Raw genomic sequence first — 13961 nt, forward strand, 5'->3', positions numbered from 1 at the left:
TATAAAGTCACCCGCTGGTGTCTAGCAGACCTCAGGGTGCTTATGTCCCTTGAGACTTCTACCCGGGGCAACCATCTCCCTTACAGCTCTCCCTCGGCCCCAATTCCTATCGCCAGCTGCTGTGAAGTGAACTGGCTCATCGTATTCCTCTGTGTGTCAGAGTGAAGCTGTGCTCTATGGGGTTTCCACAGCTGGTATTTCAGAAGTAGACCACTAGGCCTTTCTGCCGCGGTGCCTCTGGGTAGACTTGACCCTCTACTCTTTCAGTTAGCTGTCAAGCACATTCATCTTTTGCATCACTCAGGGACTTGTAAGAGGAACCCTTGTGGCCCAGTGGTTTATGTGGTGGGCTGGGATCCAAAAGGTCAGCGGTTCAAATCCACCAACCACTCCGTGGGAGAAAGATGGAGCTCTCTAGTCTCTTTAAAGAGTTACAGTCACAGAAACTCACAGGGGCAGTTCTACCCTGTCTTGTATGTGCTAGCATCAACTAGATGGCAGTTAGGGAGTGACTTTAAGTCCCACTGTTCCTATGAGCTTAAGCCATGGGTGGTGCATGATAGTCCCAAACTGACCTGGTCCCTAAGCTGATTGCATACATGATTTTTTCACCTTGTCAGTGCACCTGAACCCACACCTTACATCCTCTGGTTTTCACATTCACCCTATGGCAATCAGCACAATCTTAACCTCTGCTATGGGTGACATGGTGACATCAAAGCTTCACCGAATTCCTGTAGATGAACCACAGAAATTACACATACTGGGTAAGACTCCAAAACCTGGTGCTGTCAAGTCTGTACTGACTCAGACCAACCATGTGGGAGAAGGTACAACTGCTCCATTTGGGGCTTGCAGCACGCTAAGTTTCATGGAAGGACATGGAGATAGTGTCCTCCCACAGAGGAGCTGGGAGCGTGGACCACTGACCTTTCAACCAGTGGCAGGATGCTTTAACCACTGTGCCAGCAGGTCTCCTTACTCAATCAGATCAGATTATGTAAAAAAGACATTGACTATGATAGCTTATAGGTCAGAAATCAAAGGAGCAAACAGGGCAGTCACCTGTTAACATGAAGAACATAAAAGTCTGGCTAGTGTCACCCTTTTAGTGGTGAGTTCTGGGTTGGGTCTGGGGGAGGGGAGAAATGGAAGATTCTTATACCGGGAAGGAATGTTTATGGTGTACTTTTCGGAGAAGGACACTCTAATCCAAATATAATCTGTGGTTATCTGTGGTCAAGTCTAGACCTTCATGCAAGGATGAAAGACCGCCTGCAAGGATGAAAGGATGCAAGGATGAAAGACCGCCTGGTTCCGCGCCACCCCATCATTAGTTGCTACTCAGACTATTGTGATTCACCGGGTTTTCATTGGCTGATTTTAAGTAGATTTTCACGTCTTTCTTCCTAGCCTTGGTCTGCAAACTCCTCTGGAATCTTCTCAGCCTTATCATATCTTGCAAGACTCTGCTGATAGACAGGAAGTGGCTGTGCAGAAGGTCACTCACAAGCTGCCAACGGAGTCTGGGTGTCTGGTCTGGAAAGGAAGAATGCGACTCCAAACACTGCTGCCTTCTCCTGTGCTGACCAAGCCCACTCTGCCAACCAGGGCGCTCTGACGCATCGCAATACCGCACAACGGAGTAGACCTGCCCCGTGGGCTTCCGAGGCTGGCACCTTTGCAGAAGCAGCCCACCACCTCTGTCTCCTAGGTTAGTGAAAATGTACCAAACGGCATCTTGACGTACCTTATTATATATCGGTGCATTCATTGTACATCACGTCATAAAACCAAAACTTGAAGCATTAATAAAGCTTCTGACAGACTGCATTATAGATTATTGAAACCAACAACCAAAAAAACCTACCATACATTTACCAGTTAAAAATGACCTAGCCAAACTGACCCCTCATCTGTTTGCTGTGAGCGTGGGGGATGTCTTCGGGTTTTAGTGTTTTGGTCAGGGGTTTTTACCAAATGCTATCATATGCTATTTTGGCATTTATAGAGAGGAGCATATGGATTTACTTTAAAATCTGTTAATGTAGTCACATAAATCTCTGCTACAACATAATGCACTTCACAATCCATGATGCATCATCATTGCATTCCTGGGAAAATATTCACCTTAAGATATTGCTGGATTGGATTTTCCAGTACACTAGTTAAAATTTTTACATTTCAGTTCAGTAATAAACTTGGGCTATAGATTTCTCTCTAATTTATTGGGCTTTCTCCACTAAACTTGTTATGATGAGATGACATCAACAGGCACTCTTTCAGAACACTCCCACAGACAACAGAAGGGAACACTGCTAGGTCCTGTGTCAGCTACACCAGCGCTGCTGTGCTTGACTCTGGCCTGCAGCCCCTGTCAACCCATCGTGATGAGGGCCTTCTTCTGCGACAACCCCTTCTCCAGGGACTAGTTCCCTCCTGATAACAGGCCCAGAGTATGAGCAATGAGTCTCCCCGTCCTCTCTCCAGGAAGCGCTCTGACTGTACTTCTTCCCAGACAGATTGTTGGCTCTTCTGGCAGTCCATGGTTTATGCTATCCTTCAGGAATGTGTTGGAAAGCTTCCTGACGTTGTCTCTTCATTGGGACTATATCTATGCAATATAGGAAACTGTAAGTTCTTTAAACATGTAGGAGGAAAAAGATAAGTTCTCTTCTCCCAGTAAGAGTTTTAGCCTCAGAAACCAATAGAGACCGTTCCACTCTGTCTGATAGGGGGTTATGAGCTGGAATCAACTCCGTGGCAGTGGGTTTTCCAAGCAGGTAATAGAACATTCCCATAAAAACATCTAGGCTTGGTGCCGTGGTTGCTGTTGCCACAACATTCCCTGTACGATCATCATGCTCTCTGGTTCCCCCATACCCAGCCTTCCCTAGGCCTGGCACTCACTGTTCCAGAGTTCGGATCAGGCCTGCAAAGCCCACACCCCAGCCAGCGTTCATTCTCTCCCAGATTTACCCTGGACAGTGTTATTTCGTTTCATTTTTGTTTTCTTGCCATCGGTTTCTCTCTAGACCTGAACCTGCTTATGATCAAGCAAGCGTCTTACAGTTCTTCACAACATCTTGATCCCTTGTGTACTTGCTGATTCACCAGATGAATCAGGTCTTACAAATCTTTGTTATTTCAAGAAATGTGGAGGCAAAGAGGAAACAGATGAGTATGTTACAGCAGTAACCTTGATCTTGTCTTCCCTCCCTGCTCCTCCCCCTCCCCAACCTGCCTTTACACCCCACCCCCACACTCTCCCCCGCCACCCTCCCAGAGTGTCTCTCTCAGTGCCCAGAACTGCTGTTAAAGGGAGATTCTTTGGATGTATACCTGCACACGTTTCAAATTCGCCACCTTTATGCAAACAAAGGCCCCTCGTTAACCTGAAGCTAGGCGTTTGAATCCAGCAAGAGGTACCTCTGCAGGTGGAGTTGGTGATCCCCTTGCATAGAGATGACAGTCTGGAGGCCAGCTCTCCTCTGTCACACAGGAGGCCCAGGAGTCAAAAAGCACTCAATGGCCCTGGGCTGCATTTTGGTTCCAGCGCTGCAGTATCACAGACTGTGCAGGCCTCCTTGGGGGGTATGGGTGATTTTAGCAATGCAGGGGACTTTTGAGGAAGATGATTATTGATGACTAGCTAAATGAGATTAACTGGCACTGTACATGATTGTGATTATTATTTGTTGACGTATTAAGGAGGAGCCTTGGTGGTATGGTGGTTATGTGTTGGGTTGTGATCCACAAGATCAGCAGTTCAAAACCACCAGCAGCTCCATGGTTGGGGTGAGATGGCAAAACAGAGGAGCTGATACCAAGGGCTCAAGTAGTAAGAAGTTGTTTTGGAAATGTTGATGGCAACTTATGTACAAGTGTGCTTAATACCATGAAATGATGGATTGTTATAAGATTTGTAAAACCACCAATTAAATGATTTAAAGGAAAAAAGGTTACGGCGCCAACTGAGGGTTCATTAGCACTAATTTTCAGCTTAGTTGAGAAGGGAGGAAGAAAATAAACATTTTGTTTAACAAAAAAAAAAAAAATGATGGCTTTCTCTCTAGTTTCAGTTGCAGAAACCCGCAGGGCTCGCTGAGCCATCATAGTCTCACCGGCAGCGAGTCTGTTTTTCTTGCTGGCTGTCTTAAGGATTGGATCGTAGGTTTGAAGCAAGATGAGTAGAAGCAGCATTATCTAACCAGACACAAATAACTCCTGTCCTCTCGTTAACTAACGGGGGTTGAGTACAGCATTTAAGATTTCTAGTCCTTCCCAAGATGACAACTTTTTAGGGTGTTGCAAATATTGTGACAGGCGGCTGCCATGCAGTCAGACCCAGGTGTGGTCATTCCGTTCAATGACTGCCTCTCAGAAAACCTTGGATGCCCCAGAATTAAATGGATCCAGATAATTAGAGTTTGAATAATTAGCGCATTTAATATATATACATATATTAAAAATTAGATTGAAGTCAGATAGGCCAACCCAAAGCCTATTGGAAAGGCCAATAACAAAACCAACGTCATCAAGGAAATAAATCTGGGGCAAGATGATTTGTGTTTACTTGATACATTTTCTTTTCTACTTTGATGGCTTCACGGCGACATGCCATGTGCACATCCCGTAATTATCTGAGTGCTGAGGGATTGAAATTAATTCACAATTTCCATGTAATGAGAAGAATCAGATAATTCATGGGAGGGTTTACAGCTCAGCAGGCAGGTAACTAATGGACATTCAGAGATTAGGCAGTTAGGACCCCAAACCATAAAATGCAGGCTCTCCCACAGACACCACAATTGCAGTTGCATAACTGAGGATTAAGGATCCATGGTGGCACCATGGTTAAAGCCCTTGGCTGCTGACCAAAAGGTCAGGGTTTGAACTCAGCAGCTCTTCAGTGGGAGGAGAGACCTGGAGCTCTTCTCCCTCCCAGATGGCCAAGGAAACCAGCCCCCTTGCTGTCAAGTCCATGCCAACTCATAGTCCAAGCCCAGAGTGCACAGCAGAACTGCCCCGTAGGGTTCCAGGCTGTGAGTCTATAAGAAAGCAGACTGCTACACCTTATTGCTAAGGGGTCCTGGCGGTGAGTAGCTGAGATCTTAACCAATCTTCTTTCCTTAGAGATAGTTCTTAGTCAGTTCCAGCTCACAGCAACCCTCTGAGCAGCAGAAGGAAACACTGCCCGGTCTTGCACCGTCCCGACCATTGCTGTTTGCGTCCATCATGCTTGTGGCCACCGTGTCAATTGAGCTCTTAGAGGATCTGCCTCTTCTTTGGGAACCATGCGTTTTAGCAGGCGCAATGTCTTTTTCCAAGGATTTGCTTCTCCTGATATCCTATCCCAAGTATATCCCTTAAAGATGACAGGTTCCTTAAAAATCACAGCTTAGGAAACCCTATAGTTCTACTCTGTCCATTACACAGTCAATGTCGGTCAATGTCAATCAAAGGCGCACACAGCAGCAACTAGGGATTAGCCAAGGAAATTCACCTTAGTCCAGAGGTCGGGCTGGTTATACTCTCTACCTGGTCCACCTCAAAAGCAGGTAGAAAGAAGCTTCACTTGAGTTGGGGGGAGCTGTTTATGCAAAGGAACTGTGCTCACCCGTCTTCCTCTCACCTGGGTCCACACCTGTGAACATCTCCTGCCCCAGGAGAATGGAAGCTATCAGCTCTCTTTGCCAACACAAATCTTGGGCAAGATGCCTGCATTCTTCCAGAGCCTCCCTACTCTCCATTGTAAATCAGGGGAAATGCCACCTCTTTATTTCCCAAGATGGCCAAGAGGAAGAGACGAGTGCTATAAAATGACTGTAGAAATAAAATACTAAAAATGTAATTATGCCTACCGAAGGAACTACAAAGAAGCTGCAGTCCCAAGACTCAAATCTTGGCCCTGGCAACGTAGATGCATTTGAACTGGTAAACCTTATTCTTTAATTAATCTAGGGCACCTTTTTATGCAGATGTAATATGATCAACAAGGAAGAAGTCTGTGGATTCGGAATCAGAAAGAGGCAGATCGTCTCACCTATTGCCACATGTCCCCTTTCTGTGGCCTTTATTATTAGGCTCTCGGTGATGGAGCCATGTAATTAGAACCTCAAAAGCTTTCCCTTTGTCTTCACCCCCAGCAACTGATTAATGTCAAAATGTCACATCCTTTTCACTGTCGATAAACAGAGACTAGAAGCTGCTTATTTCTCTGGGAGGAAAAAATAATGGCGCAAAACGAAGCCATGGATTCGTTGGTGGTTTTACAATCATTTGAATTTGCAAATACCCATGTAGTTTTCTAAAGGCCAGGGAATCCCAGAGATTAAGGAACAACAGCAACAAACCCCAAAAGCCCAACTAGAAGTGAAGTCTGGAACTGTTTCTACTTAGAAAGAACCCACTGGACTCTGAAATGCACTGCTCTGAAGGGACGGGACCATGGGTTGGTGCATTTCGTCAATCACTCAGCAAAGCTTCTTATCTGTTTTGTTCTGGGGATGAAGTCTTTACAGCCTGTCTCTTCAGAGCATCCTAGAATGTCAGCAACTCATATCTGGTCCAAGTCATTGTATGGGGCAGCTCAGAAATAAAATTAGAAATGGCACACTAATCCTTAGCTTTTTATTATAATTTTATTTTATTTTTAAGTAGCACTTACATTATAACAAAATGCCCCTTGTGTCTGCTAGACTCCGGTATAAATGAAGTGGAAATTAGATACACAGGCACGCATACTACATTCAATCACGGGAAAAAAAACCTTCATTCTTGTGTAAATTAAAATGATCCTCTGCACAGATGCAAAAGAACTCAGCCAAGTAAAAACATTTACATGTAATTTACAGAATGTTTTCTCCCTTGGAAGCAATTGCTTTCCCCCAGAATCATAAAAACCTACATTTTAAATGTTGACTAATGCTCAAAGACACTGAACCAAGATAATAAACTACAGAAATTGAAAAGGATCCAAATGGGGACGTGTAAAATAGCATATATTTTGATATTCTCAAGAAATGTTTATCTGACCGTAATTTTAGGTATGGTATTTAGCAAATTGCTACAATTATAACGACTTGTCTTCTACATGTTGCCTCCTAATAGAGGGGCAAACACATATAGAAGAAGAGGCTTAGGGCTTCAGAATGGTCATGGACATAAGAAATGGAGGGATGATGGCATTGACGTCCAACTACGTGGAGCTCCCTCAGAGGCACACGGTCCACATCTTTTGAGGGCGATGTCCCACAGCTAGGGGACGTTTCTCTTTCCAACCTTTTCCCTGGCCCACAACCTTCCCCCTTCACCATAGCGGCTTTTCTAACCCCAAAGGGCCCAGTCTGCTGCACAAACATCACATCAACTCAGGGGGAGGCTGCACAAGGCTATCCAACAATAACAATCAGCGCAGGGACATTTGACTCAGGCCCAGGGCACTGGGCTGTGGTGGCACCCCACTGTGTTTCCAGTCCCTGGCGGATCTCTGAGAAGTCACCACGTTCCCAAGGGGATCCTAAGCGGTGGCAACTTGGGCAACCCCCCCAGCCTCCGGCCTTTTTGTCGTTAGCTCTGAAATAAGAGTTAAAAGCAGGAGTCGCTGTGAGAGTAAACAAGCTAATGCTGAGCACAGTGTCCGGGAAAATGCCAAGTAATGAAATGGGGGGAATATGGGAGTAACGAGACCCTAAGCCTAGGGCCACAGACGCCACGGAAACAGAGAAGAAAATGTAGCCGGGGATTTCGGCAGCTTGGCCAGAAGGGAACTCTGCTTACAGAAAGAGCTTTCGGTAGCGAATAAATGGGAGCACACACACCCTTTCCTTGGAAGGAAAGTCTTTTGGGTTGAGTCTTCGTGGACTTCCTGATGCACAAATACGGTGCACAGCAGGTAAAGGCTTGGCGGCTGACAGAAAGTCCGTGGTTCGAACCCACTTCAGCAGGCAACAAAGAATACCAAACTCACTGTCATTGAGTCGAGGCCGACTCCCAGGGGCCCTGTAGGGCACGAGAGAACTGCTCCTGTCAGTGTCTGAAACGAACTTTCTTTGGAGTTGAAAGTCTAGTCTTTCTCCGGAGGAATGGCTGAAAACCGCTGACCTTCTGGTTGGCACACCAACGTGCAACCACTCCAAGCTGTGGCGATCTGCTGCCATAAAAATAAGAGATGACAAAATAATAATCTATAAATTATCAAGGGCTCATGAGGGAGGGGAAAAAAAGAGGACCCGATGCAAAGGGCTTAAGTGGAGAGCAAATGCTTTGAAAATTATTAGGGCAAAGAATGTACAGATGTGCTTTATACAATTGATGTATGGATTGTGATAAGAGTTGTATGAGCCCCTAATAAAATGTTTTTTAAAAAAAAATCACAGGCGAGGAAACCCTGTCCAGCAGGGTCACTGTGACTCTCAAGCCACGTGGGGGTGATGTGATGGTGTATTGTTATTATTGTTGCCAACTGATCAATAAACATCATAGATGCACCCTTCCTGTACCACTCCCTCAATGCACAGGGGGTTTCATTTTTCATCTAAGTTTATTTCTACCTTTGATCAAAGTCCAAGGCATCATATGAAACTCACAGCTCCACGAAGGCGCTGCTGTGACAAGGGGGAGCAGGGCAGTGCAGGTATGGAGCTTTCTGGTGGTCAGACCCGGTGTAACTGAAACTCCCGGGGAAATGACGTGTTGGCAGGTGCTTTGGGCTGTGGCTCACATCAAGGGTCAGATGGGAGCAGACATTTCAGAAGTAAGATGCGGAATCCCGCCGGCAGCGCCTGTGCGTGGTCCAGGGGGAAAGCTCCGGTATTTCAGGTCTCTGACAAGCAGGAGCCAAGGCTGATGCTCTTTGAGGGGAACCCAGAGCTGAGAGACTCCTCCAGGGGGCACAGAGGCGGCTGCAAGATGACAGCTAAGGCAGTGATGCGGTTTTCTGATGCTGCAGGGACTGTTTTATGTCCCCAGGGATGAGGTGACAAAGCAACCGAAAAGCCTGAGGCTGTGCTGTACCACACATCTCCCTCTGCCCCCAGGAACCTTTGCAGGGGTCGGGTCTGGGAGAAAGCATAATTTTGAGGCAAGGCAGCTTCACAATGAGCCTGTTGGAATGACTTGCAAAGGTTGCCTCAAAATAATGAACCTCCTTACCCTGCTGTGTGTTATTCTCCCCCCAAATGGTGCTGCCCCAAACAGAGATCTTGGCTTTCCCATCATTGCTATTGAGCTGTCATATCCGAGAACAACTAAAGCAGGGCTTGCGCTGCTTGTCACGACCCCCCTAGGTTGCGATGGCACAAGTAGTGGCGGGTGTGTGTGCGCATCTTGGAGTGTCGGAAACTCCCCCCACTCTGCTAAGATAAGAAACCCACCCTGCTCTTTTCCTTCAGCGTGCTACCTGGATCCTGGTGTCGCCATAGGCCGCTGCCCTGCCCGGTGTTACCAGTATTGTAAGAACAAGCCCTACCCAAAGTCGCGCTTCTGTCGAGGTGTCTCTGATGCCAAGATTTGCATTTTTGACCTGGGTCGGAAGAAGGCAAAGGTGGATGGATTCCCACCGTGTGGACACATGGTGTCCGGTGAGTACGAGCAGCTCTCCTCTGAAGCCCTGGAGGTGCCCGCATCTGTGCTAACAAGTTCTTGGTGAAAAGTTGTGGTAAAGATGGCTTCCACATCTGAGTACGACTCCACCCCTTCCACGTCACCCGCATCAACAAGATGTTGTCATGCGCTGGGGCTGACAGGCTTCAAACTGGGATGCGAGGTGCTTTGGGAAACCTCAAGGCACAGTGGCTAGAGTCCACATTGGCCAGGTTATCATGTCCATCCGCACCAAGCTTCAAAACAAGGAGCATGTGATTGAGGCCTTACGCGGGGCCAAGTTCAAGTTCCCTGGGCGCCAGAAGATCCACATCTCTAAGAAGTGGGGCTTCACCAAGTTTAATGCTGATGAATTTGAGGATATGGTGGCTGAGAAGCGCTTCATCCTGGTTGTGGAGTCAAATACATCCCTAACCGCGGCCCCTTGGACAAGTGGTGGGCCCTGCATTCATGAAGGCCTTGGTAGACTTGTGCTACCTCTCGTACCCACCAAATAAAAATTGAACTTCCTGATTGAAAAAAAAAAAAAGCCCACCCCATTGTCTAAGAGACCTTGGTCTGCAGATTGGCAGGACTAACCCAAAGGAGAGGCCTATTCAAGGTCAGGGCTATAAAATGAAGTGGCCATTCAATTCCATCTCACAGCGAGAGCAGGTCCTACAAGGCCATGACCTTTTGGAAGTGCATTTGGTGGGTTTGAACTTCTAGCCTTTTGGCTAGCAGGCCAGATCTTAATCATTTGCAACACACAGTGAAGAGCTATTGAAAACATCTTCTATGCTTCTACAGCAATCTGAAAAGAATCATTATGCAAGGAATCTTTGCATTCTCATCTTGGACTTGAACAAACAAACACAAAGTCAAAAACCAATCCATTGACTTGGCGAGTCAATTCCATTGCACAGGTACCTGTGTGTGCAGGGCAGAGTTGCTGCTTGAAGGTTTCAGGGCTATGGCCTGAACCAGATCTTAAGGGCATTTCTTCTGAGTTGACTCAGTGTGATTTGAATTGGCAAAGATCTCAGTTCATCATGGAGCTCTTAGCCAGGATGCCTATAATTTGAAGAAGTACCTCGTTAACTGGTGGGTGATGGACAGGGCACAGCCTCAGAGCCACAAGAAGGCAGCAGGAAGGAGAAGCTGGGATTTACAAAGCAGTCAAGGGTAGGGAGGGAAGCAGGGTGCCTAAAGGGGATTAGTTGAGGGGGTCCAAGGAAGTCTCCAGTTCACAAGCCACCTCCTCTACAGATTGTGAAAGTCCATTTGCGATGCAATTCTTTCTACTGAGCGTCACCTTCTCTCCGACCTTTTATATTAAAATGCTCAGGGGAGGCACACTATATTAAGTCTCTACCAATTGAGTGTGAATGAATTTATCAGATGTTTTCACCCAGAAAAACAGAGGCCTGGAAGTACAGAAGAGGACAGAAGTGTGTGTTTGTGTGTGTGTGTGTGTGTGTGTGTGAGAGAGAGAGAGAGAGAGAGAGAGAGAGAGAGAGAGAGAGAGAGAGAGAGAGAGAGAGAGAGAGAGAGAGCTATCCAGTCCACTTCGATTCATAGTGACTCCCTCCACGTGTATTAGAGCAGAGCTATGCTCCATTGAATTGTCAATATCTAGTTTCTCAGATATCCCCAGGGGGCTTTTTCAGCTGGAATTGAACCGCCAAACCTTACTTCACATCTGAGCACAGTCATCGTTTTCATTACACAGGTACTTCTGTGAGAACTCACGGCAAAGCTGTAAGTGGAAGGAGACATAGACATTGGAACTGTGTTGCTATTAAGGCCCCGCAGTTGGTTCTGACCCATCACGATAGAGTACGATAACAGGACACCGTGTACCAGTCCTGCGTCATCCGCATGATGGTCGTGATGTTTGAGCCCATTGTTGCAGCCACTGTGCCAAGCCATCTCTCCCAGGGCCTTCCTCCGTGCTCTTGACCCTCTAATAAACACAGCAGGATGCTCTTTTCCAGGGACTAGGCTCCCCTGATAAGATGTCCAACGTTCTTCAGCTACTGCACCGGAAACTTCTGGCTGCTCCTCCTTCAAGACAGAGCTGTGTGCTCTTCTGGAAGCCCAAGGTACTTTCAATATTCCTCATAAGCAGCCTAACTCAAGCGCACCAATCCTGCTTTCCTCTTCCTTATTCCTTGCCCAACTTCCGCATGCATCTGATGTGACTGACAATACCCTACCTTGGGTCAGATCCACCGCAGTCCTCTCCCAGTGACATCTTACTTCTCTAACCCATTGCAGAGCAGATTCTCTCATTGCCATCCAGTGTTGGATTTCTCGGCTGACGCTTCCCTGGACATTGATTGTGGATCCAAGTAAAAGGGATCCTTAATAACATCACTCACGATCACAACGTTGTCTACTGGTCAGTTTGTGAGGATTCATGTTTTATCTGTGTTGCGATGACATGATCCATCTTGAAGGCCATGGTCTTTGATCTTCAAGTCCTCACTGGCAGCCACCAGGGTTGTGTCAAATGCATATCAAAAGTTGGTGATGAATCTCCCTCCAACTCTGACGTCCCCTTCTTCTTCATGCGGTCCTGCTGTTGGGCTATTGACTCAGCACACAAACTGAATAGCACGAAACGATACAACCTTGACAAGCACGGTTTCCCATTTGAGACCGCTTGGAACGTGATCTATCTGGATACTCTTAAATTTGTTATTTGACAGCTCAGAGTTTCAGGTTTCTTCCAGAGGACGGACCGAAATAAAGATGCGATCCAGACTTCTAAAACCTGCGGTAAGGAGGAAGTAGAGTACAACACGAAAGGCATCGGACTGCGGCAGACATGTGGAAAGTGCTCCCGTTTCAACTCGTGTTGTTTCCCTGCTCATGACTGCACCTCCGAGCTGTCCTGAGAGGAAGCAGGGGGAAGAAGGTTCGAGAAGCCTGAGACAAAAGACCGTTGTTTTCCTTCTTGTCAGTTCCCACGGAGGGCAAAAGGAAGGAGAAAACCAACTCTAGGCGCCCAATGCCACGGACACCAAAATGAGCTAATTTATATTTACTCAGGGCGCTGCGTCGGGAGGCGAGCATCCAGTTGGTTTCTAGGAGAACATGCCTATTTGCGCACCATTATTCTGTAAACATTTGCTGAGTGCTAGCTGGTAAATGCTCCTTTAGGATATGCTTCTTTTAAAAAAAGAAAAGAATAAAGCAATTCCCTATTGCTTTCTGTGCTCTGCTTTCAAGAGCCTCGATTAATAAATGTATTTTGACCAGCTCTCTTATGACAAATGAACCTCCCACCCAAACTCTCAGGGCAGGCCAGGATATTATCAGTGCCCATTGACGTCCTCTAGGTGAAGTACACATGCGTGATAATCGGCACCTCTCAGGCGTCATTTCCCGCGGAAAGCGTTCAGAGTTGCTGCCAGCCCGTGCAGCTTGGCAGGTCCAGAAAGGTGAGATCTGAGAACACAGGCCGCATCTCCAGCAGGGCTTTCCCCAGGTGACACGGTTGCAGCTCGCTGTCAGTCATACCCATCTCTGCTCTCACGGGAATGCAAAGGCTTCACGCTCAAGGCTTCAGCCTGTTCAGATAAATAATTGCCCAAGCTGAGCCATTTCATGGAAAGGCAAAAGGCTTTATCAATTGTTTGCCCAGTAGCTGTTCGGAAACCCATAGGTTTTTGAGTAGAGAACAGATAACAGAGGAATACATAGGAGACAGGTACACAACAGAGTCCCTGGCTAGCACAGCCGATTGAGTGCTTGCCTATCAGCGATGCGGACAGTTGGCAGTTCGAGCCTGGGGAATCCACTTCAGAAAGGGCACAGCCTTGTTGTGGCTGCCTTGTTGTTTTCTTCTCTCTCTCTTTCTTTTGGCCGTGGGGCGGGGATAGGTTTTCTATACCTGAAAACCGGGACAGGCCAATCGATGGAGACGGGAGTAACTACATTCTAAGTTTCATGAGGGACAGGGCTGGGAGACTGGGGGAAATGGGGCGCTATGAACAACGAGTGTAGGAAAGAGCAAAGTGTTGTAAGACCGTGGTGATGATTGTACAACTCTTAAGATGACTGAGTTATTGAATTGTAGGTTAGATGGATTAAGTATCAGCAAAACTTAAAAATAAGTTTTAATCAAGAGTGAATGAAACAAAACAAAAATTTTTAAAAAAGTGTATCAGAATTTTAAACCCTGTCCAAGGGGTTGTAAGTCCATTTGGGCATAGGGTTTTCTTTGCTATGTTGATGAGAACGTACCAGTACAGGGTATATATTTAAAACTAATGACTTTGGGGATCTAAAAAGGGGAGATTAAGCACATAAGCAAGGACACACAGATGAGGAAAGATAGATAGTACCTAATAGGAAAATAATCAAGG

At 46.6% G+C, this 13961-nt stretch overlaps 1 pseudogene; it reads left to right on the top strand.

Annotated features, from left to right (window-relative positions):
- The window catches only part of LOC142453159 (large ribosomal subunit protein uL16-like), a 134695-nt pseudogene extending 124635 nt beyond the window's left edge, over window positions 1-10060 (top strand).
- Window positions 10061-13961: the final 3901 nt, after the last annotated feature.

The sequence above is a fragment of the Tenrec ecaudatus genome, chromosome 7 (assembly GCF_050624435.1).
Source record: "Tenrec ecaudatus isolate mTenEca1 chromosome 7, mTenEca1.hap1, whole genome shotgun sequence".
Taxonomy (NCBI): Eukaryota; Metazoa; Chordata; class Mammalia; order Afrosoricida; family Tenrecidae; genus Tenrec; species Tenrec ecaudatus.